Source organism: Monodelphis domestica, chromosome 3, assembly GCF_027887165.1.
Source record: "Monodelphis domestica isolate mMonDom1 chromosome 3, mMonDom1.pri, whole genome shotgun sequence".
NCBI lineage: Eukaryota > Metazoa > Chordata > Mammalia > Didelphimorphia > Didelphidae > Monodelphis > Monodelphis domestica.
In genome coordinates this window covers 311,336,466-311,351,161 of record NC_077229.1, presented here as the reverse complement: position 1 = coordinate 311,351,161, position 14,696 = coordinate 311,336,466, and the positions used below count along the sequence as shown (strand labels likewise).

Genomic DNA, 14,696 nt, shown 5'->3' with positions numbered 1-14,696 from the left:
GCACACAAATGCAGAAAAGCAGAAATAATGAATGCAGCCTTCTCAGATCACAAGGCAATAAAAATAATGATTAGTAATGGTACATGGAAAACCAAATCTAAAACCAATTGGAAATTAAACAATATGATACTCCAAAACCGTTTAGTTAAAGAAGAAATCATAGAAACAATTAATAATTTCATCGAGGAAAATGACAATGGCGAAACATCCTTCCAAACCTTTTGGGATGCAGCCAAAGCGGTAATCAGAGGTAAATTCATATCCCTGAATGCTTATATTAACAAACAAGGGAGAGCAGAGATCAATCAATTGGAAATGCAAATGAAAAAACTGGAAAGCGATCAAATTAAAAACCCCCAGCAGAAAACCAAATTAGAAATCCTAAAAATTAAGGGAGAAATTAATAAAATCGAAAGTGATAGAACTATTGATTTAATAAATGAGACAAGAAGCTGGTACTTTGAAAAAACAAACAAAATAGACAAGGTACTGGTCAATCTAGTTAAAAAAAGGAAGGAAGAAAAGCAAATTCACAGCATTAAAGATGAAAAGGGGGACAGCACCTCCAATGAGGAGGAAATTAAGGCAATCATTAGAAATTACTTTGCCCAATTATATGGCAATAAATACACCAATTTAGGAGAAATGGATGAATATATACAAAAATACAAACTGCCTAGACTAACAGAAGAGGAAATAGAATTCCTAAATAATCCCATATCAGAAATTGAAATCCAACAAGCCATCAAAGAACTTCCTAAGAAAAAGTCCCCAGGGCCTGATGGATTCACCTGTGAATTCTATCAAACATTCAGAGAACAGTTAATCCCAATACTATACAAACTATTTGACATAATAAGCAAAGAGGGAGTTCTACCAAACTCCTTTTACGACACAAACATGGTACTGATTCCAAAACCAGGCAGGTCAAAAACAGAGAAAGAAAACTATAGGCCAATCTCCCTAATGAATATAGATGCAAAAATCTTAAATAGGATACTAGCAAAAAGACTCCAGCAAGTGATCAGAAGGATCATTCACCATGATCAAGTAGGATTCATACCAGGGATGCAGGGCTGGTTCAACATTAGGAAAACCATCCACATAATTGACCACATCAACAAGCAAACTAGCAAGAATCACATGATTATTTCAATAGATGCAGAAAAAGCCTTTGATAAAATACAACACCCATTCCTATTAAAAACACTAGAAAACATAGGAATAGAAGGGTCATTCCTAAAAATAATAAACAGTATATATCTAAAACCAACAGCTAATATCATCTGCAATGGGGATAAACTAGATGCATTCCCAATAAGATCAGGAGTGAAACAAGGATGCCCATTATCACCTCTACTATTTGACATTGTACTAGAAACACTAGCAGTAGCAATTAGAGAAGATAAAGGAATTGAAGGCATCAAAATAGGCAAGGAGGAGACCAAGTTATCACTCTTTGCGGATGACATGATGGTCTACTTAAAGAATCCTAGAGATTCAACCAAAAAGCTAATTGAAATAATCAACAACTTTAGCAAAGTTGCAGGATACAAAATAAACCCACATAAATCATCAGCTTTTCTATATATCTCCAACACAGCTCAGCAGCAAGAACTAGAAAGAGAAATCCCATTCAAAATCACCTTAGACAAAATAAAATACCTAGGAATCTACCTCCCAAGACAAACACAGGAACTATATGAACACAACTACAAAACACTCGCCACACAACTAAAACTAGACTTGAACAAATGGAAAAACATTAACTGCTCATGGATAGGACGAGCCAATATAATAAAAATGACCATCCTACCCAAACTTATTTATCTATTTAGTGCCATACCCATTGAACTACCAAAATACTTCTTCACTGATTTAGAAAAAACCATAACAAAGTTCATTTGGAAGAACAAAAGATCAAGGATATCCAGGGAAATAATGAAAAAAAACACATATGATGGGGGCCTTGCAGTCCCTGACCTAAAACTATATTACAAAGCAGCAGTCATCAAAACAATTTGGTACTGGCTAAGAAATAGAAAGGAAGATCAGTGGAATAGACTGGGGGAAAGCGACCTCAGCAAGACAGTATACGATAAACCCAAAGATCCCAGCTTTTGGGACAAAAATCCACTATTTCATAAAAACTGCTGGGAAAATTGGAAGACAGTGTGGGAGAGACTAGGAATAGATCAACACCTCACACCCTACACCAAGATAAATTCAAAATGGGTGAGTGACTTAAACATAAAGAAGGAAACCATAAGTAAATTGGGTAAACACAGAATAGTATACATGTCAGACCTTTGGGAGGGGAAAGGCTTTAAAACCAAGCAAGATATAGAAAGAATCACAAAATGTAAAATAAATAATTTTGACTACATCAAACTAAAAAGCTTTTGTACAAACAAAACCAATATAACTAAAATCAGAAGGGAAACAACAAATTGGGAAAAAATCTTCATAGAAACCTCTGACAAAGGTTTAATTACTCATATTTATAAAGAGCTAAATCAATTGTACACAAAATCAAGCCATTCTCCAATTGATAAATGGGCAAGGGAAATGGATAGGCAGTTCTCAGATAAAGAAATCAAAACTATTAACAAGCACATGAAGAAGTGTTCTACATCTCTTATAATCAGAGAGATGCAAATCAAAACAACTCTGAGGTATCACCTCACACCTAGCAGATTGGCTAACATAACAGCAAAGGAAAGTAATGAATGCTGGAGGGGATGTGGCAAAGTAGGGACATTAATTCATTGCTGGTGGAGCTGTGAACTGATCCAACCATTCTGGAGGGCAATTTGGAACTATGCCCAAAGGGCGACAAAAGAATATCTACCCTTTGACCCAGCCATAGCACTGCTGGGTCTGTACCCCAAAGAGATAATGGACACAAAGACTTGTACAAAAATATTCATAGCTGCGCTCTTTGTGGTGGCCCAAAACTGGAAAATGAGGGGATGCCCATCAATTGGGGAATGGCTGAACAAACTGTGGTATATGTTGGTGATGGAGTACTATTGTGCTAAAAGGAATAATAAAGTGGAGAAGTTCCATGGAGACTGGAACAACCTCCAGGAAGTGATGCAGAGCGAGAGGAGCAGAACCAGGAGAACATTGTACACAGAGACAAACACACTGTGGTATCATCGAACGTAATGGACTTCTCCATTAGTGGTGGTGTAATGTCCCTGAACAACTTGCAGGGATCCAGGAGAAAAAAAAAACACCATTCATAAGCAAAGGATAAACTATGGGAGTGGAAACACCGAGAAAAAGCAACTGCCTGAATACAAAGATTGAGGGGACATGACAGAGGATAGACTCTAAATGAACACTCTAATGCAAATACTATCAACAAAGCAATGGGTTCAAATCAAGAAAACATCTAATGCCCAGTGGACTTACGCGTCGGCTATGGGGGGTTGGGGGGGGGAGGAAAAGAAAATGATCTATGTCTTTAACGAATAATGCTTGGAAATGACCAAATAAAATATATTAAAAAAAAAAAAAAGAAAAAAAAAGGAAAAAAAAATAAAAAGAGTTGAAGGATTTGACGATGTTCTCAAAACCAATCAGCATTAAATAGTAACTTCATGATTCAATCAAATCAAACACTGTCAAGAGAATTCAAAAGTAGTAATTAAATTGCTGACAAGGAAGTAGTACAAATGAAGTATACTCACTTTCATTCAGAAGCCACCAGAAACCTTGTTAATAGAAAGATGTTTTAAGCTAGAAACTCAACTGCTTCTATGTTACAGTTTTGATTTTCTGTCATGATGTTTGGTATCTAAGCAAAATCTGTTTTTCTTTTTCCCCTTTTTTCTTAATTATTACTTTTATTTTCTCTAGACTACATGGCTATAAAATTTTAATGCTCATTTTTTAAAATTTAATTTTATTTTGTCAATTTAGAACATTATTCTTTGGTTACAAGAATCATATTTTTCCCTCCCTCCCATCCACTGTACCTTTATTCCACTGGGTATTACGTGTGTCCTTGATCAGAACCAATTTCCATGTTGTTGATGTTTGCACTAGGATGATCATTTAGAGTCTACATCCCCAATCCTATCACCCTCTACCTATGTAATCAAGCAATTGTTTTTCTTCAGTGTTTCTACTCCCACAGTTTTTCCTCTGAATGTAGATAGTGTTCTTTTTTGTAAATCCCTCTGAGTTGTTCAGGATCACTGCACTGAAACTAATGGAAAAGTCTGTTATATTTGATTGCACCACAGTTTATCAGTCAATGTGTACAATATTCTCCTGGTTCTGCTCCTCTCACTCTGCATCACTTCCTGGAGGCTGTTCCAGTCCCCATGGAATTCCTCCACTTTATTATTCCTTTGAGCACAATAGTATTCCATCACCAACATATACCACAATTTGTTCAGCCATTCCCCAATTGAAGGGCATCCCCTCGTTTTCCAATTTTTGGCCACCACAAAGAGCACAACTAGGAATATTCTTGTACAAGTCTTTTTCCTTATTATCTCTTTGGGGTACAAACCCAGCAGTGCTATGACTGAATCAAAGGGGAGACAGTCTTTTAGCACCCTTTGAGCATAGTTCCTAATTGCCCTCCAGAATGGTTGGATCAATTCACAACTCCACCAGCAATGAATTAATGTCCCAACTTTGCCACATCCCCTCCAGTTAATGCTCATTTTTTAACATTTTGTAATTCAAGTTCTCTCCCTCCCTCTCAACCCCTGACTCAAGAAGACAGCTAATATGATATGGCTTGTACATATGTTATAGAATACATATTTCTATGTTCATGTTATAAAAGAAGACATAGCTTTTTTATTAGAAAAAAATTCATGGAAAAGTCATACAAAGGACTATATGCTTCAATCTGCATTTGGACTCTGCCTGTAGCTTCTATGGTGGTAGATATCCTTTTTCATCATGAGTTGCTTGGAATTGGCCTGGATATTGCCATGTTGATAATAGTTAAGACATTCACAATTAATCAGCATATGGTATTGTTATGTATATAACATCCTCCAGATTCTATTCACTTTACTTTGCATCACTTCATATAAGCCTTTCCATTCTTTTCTGTGATCATCTTGTTTGACAGTTATTAAACTACATTAGCATTCCATTAAATCATATTAATATCATAATCTTTGGTCATTCCCAAACTGATGGGTATTCCTTCAATTTTAAGTGCTTTGTCACCACAAAAAGAACCACTATAAACATTTTTATACAAGTATGTCCTTTTCCTCAATATTTAATCTCTTCGGAATATAAACCTCACAGTAGTATTGCTAGGTCACAATTTTATGATACTGTCCATGGTTCTAGATCTCTCTTCAGAATGTTCATATCAGATCACAGCTCCACCAACAGTGTATTAGTGTATCTATTTCCATTTTTGTCATGTTAACCAGTCAGATATCTGTGAGTTGATACCTCAGAGTTGTTTATTTTTGAGTTTCTCTAATTAATAGCACTTTGGAGCATTTTTTCAAGACTAAAGATAGTTTTAATTTCTTCATCTGAGAATTGCCCCCTCTTTTCCTTTGATCATTTGTCAACTAGGGAATGCTTTGTATTCTTATAAATTTGATTTCTGAGAAGATATTATTCACCAGACATTGAAATAAATGTGTAATAGTCATTGATATAATACTATTAAGATGCTGATTATACACTACTCTAAGGAGACAGTCTAAACATGGGCATAGGAAGAAGAAATCAATAAATGTGACTATAAGTAGAATTAAGGTGAGCCTATAACACTTCTTAATGAACCATTATATGTCAGATAACAAACCTCTTTTACAGTACACTTGACTAGGTATAGACATTTGTGTGTGTTTTATTACTATTACTATAATTCACTGCATTACCAGATTGTAATATATTAGAACAATTGAACATACACTTCTATAATGAGCTAGCAACAGAGTCATGTGAGCTATAAAAATAAATAACTATCATGATGATCTTTTGAAGTCATGCCAAAAACATTTAATTTTTAGAAATATAAAAAGGTGAAATGAACCATAAATTAAGGAGCATCAATGAAAAATTGAGGGAAATGGCCTTTATTATCAGGCTACTTTATCTCTTGTACCAAATACAAGAAAAACAAAATTCATGTAAGGGGAAAAGGGGTGAAAATAAAACATTGCTATTTTGCCTCCACTTCCAAGTAAATTCCAAATATATCTTTAAATGTAAGAAATCATATACTTTTCAAAAATACTTTCAGTTGTGCCAGAGAAGGAACAAAATCTCAACATTATTATCAGGTCTAGGGCCCAGAATTATTTTATTCTCAAATCAAAATTTGCATTAAGAATATATTTTGCAAAGTACATCTCTGATGAATACATCCAGGGGCTTGTTTCCAAAGGTGAAATTTTTATGTCCACAAATTTGAAATAAGCAAGTAGATAGTTAAACATCAATATGAAAAGTGGTATTTATATGTAAATCTAAAAATAAGTTGAAGTGAATATCCTTTGATAATGATGCTACCTTTATCCAATATTGTGTGATGGTTCACACCAAGAGGAAGGTGAGAATTTGATGATTATGTAAACATTTATTCTATTTCTTAAGGACATATTATTTTCTAAGTTTCTTTTCACATTCCTTTACTAGTTGTGATGTTTTAGCTACATGAAGTTTTAGCTAAAATACAGGCAGATTCTACTGCATTAAAATGAAATGATTTAGTATTTTAATTCAAATGGAATATGCTCTGATTATTTCTTTTGAAATGTATATAATTTTCAGTTAAGGTGTGTTCCTTGTCATGATGAATGCTCTTGCAATATTAATCCTGCTCAGGAAATCCCACTGATTTTATTAGAAACTCCTCATGGCATGTTTCTGAACTGAATCAACTCTATAAAAAATGTGGAATAAAGCAAGTCAGTCAACAAGCACATTTTAAGTGATTATTATGGGGAAGTCTAATTGTTAAGCTTTAGGGAAACAAAGCCAGAAACAATCTCTGCTCTCAAGAAGTTCACATTCTAATGGAGGAAACCACAATTAAACAATTATAGAGATGAAGTAGATAGAACACCAGGCCTAGAGTCAGGAAGAATGAGTCTAAGAACTAATGACGTGGGAGCTACATGGTGGAGTGAAAAAAGCACCAACTTGGAGTTGGGACATCCTGGGTTCAAATCTGACTTCAGATACTGTCTACCTCGTGACTCTGGGAAAGTCATTTAACTCTATGTGCCTGACCTCTTGCCCTTCTGTCTTGAGAATTTTTACTAAGATAGAAATTATGGGTTTAAGAAAATAAAATGAAAGGCAGATTAATTGAGGACAGGTTCATCATTAACTTTGGTATTATATTTTTTTTCTGTGAAGATATAGCTGGGTCACCTTGGGCAAGCCACTTAATCCTGTTTGCCTCAGTTTCTTTATCTTTAAAATGAGTTGGAGAAGGAAATGGTAAACCACTCAAATATCTTTACCAAGAAAATCCCAAGTGGGGACACAAAGACTCAGACACAACTGAAATGGCTAAACAACAACAAGAAGATATTAACTAAAGGCAATTGCAGAAGTAATATATGAGCATTAAGAGGGACCAGTAAAGATTTTTTGAAAAAAGTAAAATTTTGGCTGAGGTTTGAAGGAAGTCACAGAGGCCAGGTGATGAGGAACAAGCTAGGAGGCCAATGGCACTGCATTAAGACTTTACAGTGTAGAGAGAAGTAAAGTGTAAGATACCTGGAAAGGCAAGAAGGGGACAGGATAAAGAAGGCCTTTGAAAGGCAAAGAAATAATTTTAGAGCCACTGGAGTTTATTAAATAATAGAATGATATGTGGTTTGGCCACTGCTGTAGGAAGCTTTGTTTGGCAGCTAAGTTGAGGATGGTCTAAAGGAGGGAGACTTGAAAAGGGAGACCAAGCAGAAGGCTGTTGTAGTAGTCAAGGCATGAAGTAATAAGAGTTTGCCCCAGGGAAATGGCAACATGAGAATGGAGAAAGGGGAGCATATAAAAAAGATGTCATGGAGATAGAATTGACAAGACTTGGTAACATAGATAGTATGGTGAATGAGAGAGCGTGAAGATGACACCTGGATTGTAAGCTTGAATGGCTAGGAGGATGGGTCTGGGTGAAAAGGCAATGCATTTTGGACTTGTTGAATTTGAGAAGCCTGTGGAGCATCAAGTCTGAGATATCCAATAGAAAGGTAGAGCTTCAAGACTGGAGGACAGGATAGAGGTTATGTGAGACAAATAGATATGAGAAACATCTACAAAAGAATGACAGTTAAATCCATGGGAACTGATGAGGTCACCAAGTGAAACACAGGTATCTCTTCTAGATCACAACTTTCCCCCATCATGATTTTCATATACTGTGGGTGGCATAAGAAATGGAGTGGGAATTTGGGGGGACTTTTGCACAAGGCATAACATAGGAAAGCCAGCAGATAACACAGAAGTTTAGAAACACAGAAAGGCATAAAATATCTATATAGTATTCTATAATATCAACATAGTTTATCTTTTAATACCATAAGTATACACAATTTCTTTTTGAAAGTTAAAATAAGTCAAAAGTTCAAGTTTGTGAAAACAATATGAATGACAAAAATGTTTATGGATTTTCCAGATTATGGTTGTCCCTAACCCCAGCAGTGAGGAAGGGAAACCTGTTATATAGATGGAGAAGATGACCCAGAACAGAGCCTTGGGAGCCACCTACATTTAGCAGGTAAGACCTGGATGAAGATTAAGCAAAAAAAAAAAAGGAAAACAGTTACACAAGCAGAAGAATCAAGAGAGAGAGCAATGTAACTAGATGCTGGAGAGAAAACAGTGGGCAAGAAAAGAGAGTAATAGTGTCAAAAGTTAAAGATAAAATAGGATGGATGAGGATTAAGAAAAGGGGGAGCTATGTTGCTCAGTGGATAGAGAGCCAGCTCTGGAGATGGGAGATCCTGGGTTCAGACATTTTGTAGCTGTATGACTCTGGACAAATCACCTTGCCCTACTTCCTAACCCTTACTACTCTCCTGCCTTGGAGCTTATATCTAGTATTGATTCTAAGAGATTACTGATAACTTTGAAAAGGGAAGTTTTAGTTGATTGATGAGGTCAGAGGTCAGAATGCAGAGAATTAAGTTGTGAGTGAGAGGAAAGGAAGTAGAAAATCTATTGTATATACATTTCTCAAGAAGTTTAGACAAAAACAAGGGAAGAAATATACAGGATGTCAGATAGCAGGGATAGACAGATCAAGTAAAGTTGTTTTGTTTTGTTTTGTTCACTTTTTAAGAATGGGGGAGACATGAGCATGTAGCAGGGAAGTAATGAATAGACAGGGAGATACTACAGATTCATCCAAGAGTGACTACAGTGTACCAATATGCTGAAAATAAGGTGAGATGATGGAATCACATATACCTAGAAGTGTTTGCTTTGGGAAAAGGGCCACCTCTTCATAGGATAGAGAGATCAAAGATATAGTGGAGGGGGGCAGGCAACTTCATATGAAGTCACAGTTCAAAAAGAAATAATTTTAATGTACTTGCAAAAAAATCACTTACGATCCACAGTAACCACTGACTGGTCTCCAAAGTCTTGCTCAGAAGGCAAAGGGGAAAATGCCTTCCCTCCAGTTCACTTCTCTGTTTCTCATTTAATCACTGGAAAGAAGTCATATAATAGGAAGAAATCTTTCCCGGCTACTCAATTCATAGTCTGCAGTCACTGTTTTCTTCCTTGTTTTTATTTCTTTCAAAAAATACAGCAGTGGTGGAGGTTAGGGGCCTGGATGAGAAATGAGAGAAGAGGAAAGAGATAATAGATCTCCAATATGGGAAGATAGAGAAAGTTCTAAGATCAGCTCAATCTCTTTCACAGAACTTGAGATTCATCAAGGAGTTACACTGAGAAAGCTATGCAAAGGCTCTGCAGAACCAGTGAGAGAACGGTGTTTTGGACTTGATTCTGCTGGGAATCCACGGAAGAGTAAAAGGAATATCAACTATTGACTCTTCCACCACCCCCAGTTCTAATACTCTAATTATTGTATGATTTAACTGTTGATTGGTTGATGACTATTTTAAAACATTTAAGCTGAGTTAGAAATAAAAAGAAAACAATGCCTGAAAGAGCAAATCCATTAAGCAGAAAAATCAAGACCATATACAATGCAAAAAGATATTAAACTACCTTACCTGTCACAGGGCTTGTGAATACTGTAGCAGATAATGCTGAGTTTAGGGAGATGTGATTCAGAAATTCCATTAGTATAATAATAGGTTTGTCTACTGGCACTATTTCCCAGCTACACTGCATTAAATGTCATTTAACTGTTCCAATAAATTTAGGCTCATGGGTACAATTGATAAGCATTTCTCTCTGCATAAGAATGGAATGAGCTGGCACAATAGATGGATCAATACACAAAGCAAGTTTATAATGACTCATTAATGTGTTGAGGACAGAACCAATATGAAAAATGATTATTAAGTTAATTGCTTTGAAATAATAACATTTAGAAAATTATGCCTAGGATTAATCATTAATTTATGGAAGTGAAACATGAAATCTCCAATTAAAATTGAAAAAAAAGAAACCAAAACAAAAGCAAAATTACATTTATAAAGGACTGCCTTGACAGATATAAACACTCAAATAACATTGTTGCTCTATATTTGAAAAGCTAAATTCAGTATTCTCAATATTTGAACTAGACTCTAGCAAAGACTGAAAATAAGCAATAGGTTCACTAATGCAGAATAATTTGTCATGATGGGAATTGAACCAGAATCTTAACAAAGCATTTGGGCAACCTGGGCAAGGTTTGAAAATCATAACCTCCTACATCTGCTCCTCTGTATTTTACAATTCACCGGAGACCTTGAGCTTTCAGTGTAACACATGAGGCTTGACATCACAAAATACACCCAATGTGCTTCAGAGAATGGAATTTTCTGGCATTAAAAATACGTGCATTTATAGAAAACAATATAAGACACAATCTACCATTGCACCTACATGCAGAGCTGCATCCTACCTCCTTTCCTGTTCTGCTTTGAACTAATTCCAAGTGAAGTTACAGGAAAGGCCCACATTAAACAGTATATATTTAATAGGTTTGATTTATGGCATGAAACTGTCACAAAGAAAGATTCTACTATCTTGAATTTTACTCCTAGACATGGAATCCCAAAGCTCCTAGCAAATAACCAACTGAGAGAATAACCAATTTGCTACTTTGGACTGTCAGCAAAAAATAGGATGCTACATTTCATTCTTACTGGTAGGAGATTGCTGCTTATCAAATTGTTAATCTTCAGAGCTCTGAGTGCTGATTAGTGAGCAGACACTTCAGAATGGTTAAAATCTGCCTTGTTACTCTGTTGGCTTCTCAGGAATTAGGCCTTCCTTAAAGCTATTCTAAGTAGAAACACAACTGTCTGTAGCCCTTGCTAAAAGATAAATTAAGAGGATCTTGTTGCTGTGTTTAGAAACCTCATTTAAATAAAATAAATGCTGTTAATGCTAGCATTTGTTTTGAGCGATAAAATAGCATCATGTCCCTTTCCTTCACATTCTGTCCTCTGAATTCAATCTAGAATACAAAGATAATGACATTTCATAATAATAGTACTTGTTCTTGTCATCATCACTATTCCCCTTCTCCTCTTCCTCCTTCCTCCTCCTCCTACTTACTATTATTATTACTGAAATAACACCACCATATATTTATATATTGCATTGTTATTTACAAAGTACTCTCATAATCCATTATTTCACTTAAGCATTATGACCACCCCTGTCAGTATTATTCTCTTTTTATTCATGAGGAAACAGAGTTCTAAATGTACAAGTCAGGCAACAAGAGTTTACTATGTGTCTGTGTGTTGGGCACAATGTTAAGAGATAGCTATACAAAGTACAGGGTGTATCCATGTAAGTCTGTCTAGTTCTGCTTAAACATACAAAGAATCATATAAAGATATCCCTGGAGTCTTCTCTACCCATCCCTCTTCAAAGTAGACTTTGACTCCTTCCAGGCAGTGAGCAAATGATTGCTTGGTCATTCTTTTCTCCTCAGAAAGAGGGTACCAGATGAGAAATGTGTATCCACATATATGTGTATATACACATTCGTATATAAGCACACATGTAGGTATATGTACACATGCATGTGTATACATATTATATATGCATAGATGAATACGCATAGCCATAATTAGGCATGATAAGAATTGGACCAGAAGGTAAACAAAGTACTTGTGCATCCTGGACAGACAGACAGACAGCTAGCTAGATAGACAGATATAGATAGATAGATAGATAGATAGATAGATAGATAGATAGATAGATCTCCACATGTGTATATATGTATGTGTATATGTATAGGTATACACACATAATGCCACATCTATTTAAATAATTCTTTGTTATTCACAAAGTCCTTTTATTAAAATATTTAAATTAAACATTATAACAATCCTATCAATAGTGTCCTCTTTTTATTCAAGAGAGGAAACTGAACCTGAGACAGAGAAGTCAGGCAACAAGCACACACACATTCACACACACACACATACATGCATGAACACTGTTAGTTTAGGGCATTTTTTTTATTTCTAGGCCACTCTCCTGACCTCTAGCCCTTTAATTTGAAAGGAATGTCAAAAGCTATAGAAGGTTACCCAGAAGGCTTAGTGCATCTTTAATAATTTAATATACTAGCAAAGCACAAACTAAGGAAGATTCTACAATGCTGAAAGGGTTTCAAGAATGGTCCTGGCCTTATTACTGGTATATTTTCAAAGTACTAGCCTTGGGAAGCAAGGTAAAGCTCATAAATCTGTAGGTGGGACACTAGGAGTATGTTGGCCATGCATCCAAAAAGCTAGAATTAACCCCTAAGAAATGCCTTCAAAGTGAAGTCCTGTTAGGTCTGCCATGATGAAGAAATAAGATCTTTATGTACTGAGCAGCCAAAGTTCCCTATAGGAAATGATCCTATTATGTTGTTTTTTGTAAACCTCTGATGCCTCTCATAATGTCTTACAGACAAAAGGCACTCAATAAATTATTTTTTAAATTATTTTGATAAGGTTAATCAATAGCTAAAATCTGTAAAAGCAATGTTTTTGTTTTTGTTTTCTATCCCAGTTAAAGTGTAACATGGTTCATTCACACTGTTAAGTTTATTGAGCGAACTCTTTCATCATAGGGCATCATACTGCATAGAAACATTAGTTTGGCTCAGGTTAATTAATGAAATCTAGAATAAATAATTCTGAGATACTGAGCATCCCCCAAATAATATTTACTGATTCTCTCCTCCAACATCTCCTAACCCAAGGCAAGAACAAAAACAAAATAAAACAAAAATCACAGCTCAGATGTGATCTACATTAAGAATTTCCTGACCTTCAGCCATTCTATCAGCATTTTATCCTTTTGAATTTTTTTATTATTTTGCATATACATTGACTTCACTTAATTATATAAATATTCTGTCTCCCCAAAGAGTGTAAGTTCCTTGAAATCAGATGTTCTCATATTTAATTAATAAACATCCATTTTCTCTCCATCCCACCCTCCCAATCCATTGAAAAGGGAGGGAGGAAGAATACATGTTCCTTGTAAATAATATACATAGTCAAACAAAACAAATACCATCATTGGTCATGTTCATTCTACACTCTGAATCTATCACCTATCTTTCATGAGGTAGATAGGAGGTTTCATTACCAGTCCTCTGGAATCATGGATGGTTATTACATTGATTGTATCCTTAGAGCTTTAAAATTTGTTTGCCTTTAAAGTCTTCTGTTATTATTTAAATTGCTCTCATAGTTTGACTCATTTCATCTTCATCTTGAAGACTTTTTGAAAGTCTTCAAAATTTTTCATTTTTATGATATTAATGTTATAGTATTACTTCTTCTAATAACACTTTATTCTGTATCAGTTCATGCAAGTCTTTCCAAAGTTCTTTGAAATCATCTATTTATTCATGCCTTATATTTAATATCCCTTCATATTCTACTTGGCATAGTCCTTGAAAACCAGCCTAAGACAATAAAAAGAAATTGAAGCACTTTTGTTAAGGTCACAATATACCATTATAAAACAATTTGATACAGTGACTTTTCAAAACTAACCACCAGATTTAGAAAGAACTGTGCATCTCCTGGGTGGCATGAGGGGCACTAATTTTGTAATTGATGCTCTCCTTTGTAAAACTAACCTTCATATGCTATAGATAAAGTGCATGTCAAACCCATCTTATATTCTCCTACTGCTCCCACTTTTATAGCATGCTTCTCTTAAGCATTGGTCAGCATTCTTTTTACCTGCTCCTCTCATTCACTACTCTGACCCACACTTGTCTCACTGAATTTGTTAGACTCTAAATCATAAAAGCATACTTTCAGGTTTATAAAAGAACTAAAAGGTAAATTGGTTAAGTGCTTTCATTTTAGAGAAGAGGAAACAGGATCAATGTCAAATAAACAGTAGTAAACAGAGCCAGGAATCAAATTCAGCTGCTCTCATTGCAAATCTATCATTATTACTGATGGAGAAAACAATTTTATTATTAATTATTATTGGAGTTGTTATCTATTATTATTGTTACTATTATTATTAATAACTAACATTTATTTATTGCTTTAAGGCTTACAAAACTCTTTCCATATATT

At 35.1% G+C, this 14,696-nt stretch overlaps 1 protein-coding gene and 1 long non-coding RNA gene across 2 annotated transcripts in view; one reads left to right on the top strand and one right to left on the bottom strand.

Moving 5' to 3' along the window:
* NKAIN3 (sodium/potassium transporting ATPase interacting 3) overlaps nucleotides 1–14,696 on the bottom strand; it is an 868,360-nt gene that overhangs the window by 743,824 nt on the left and 109,840 nt on the right. The gene's annotated exons all lie outside the window — the stretch shown is intronic.
* LOC107651749 (uncharacterized) lies at nucleotides 5,392–11,518 on the top strand. The gene is made up of 3 exons (XR_001628710.2): nucleotides 5,392–5,757; nucleotides 8,630–8,731; nucleotides 9,883–11,518. It is a non-coding gene; the product is annotated as an uncharacterized LOC107651749 (long non-coding RNA).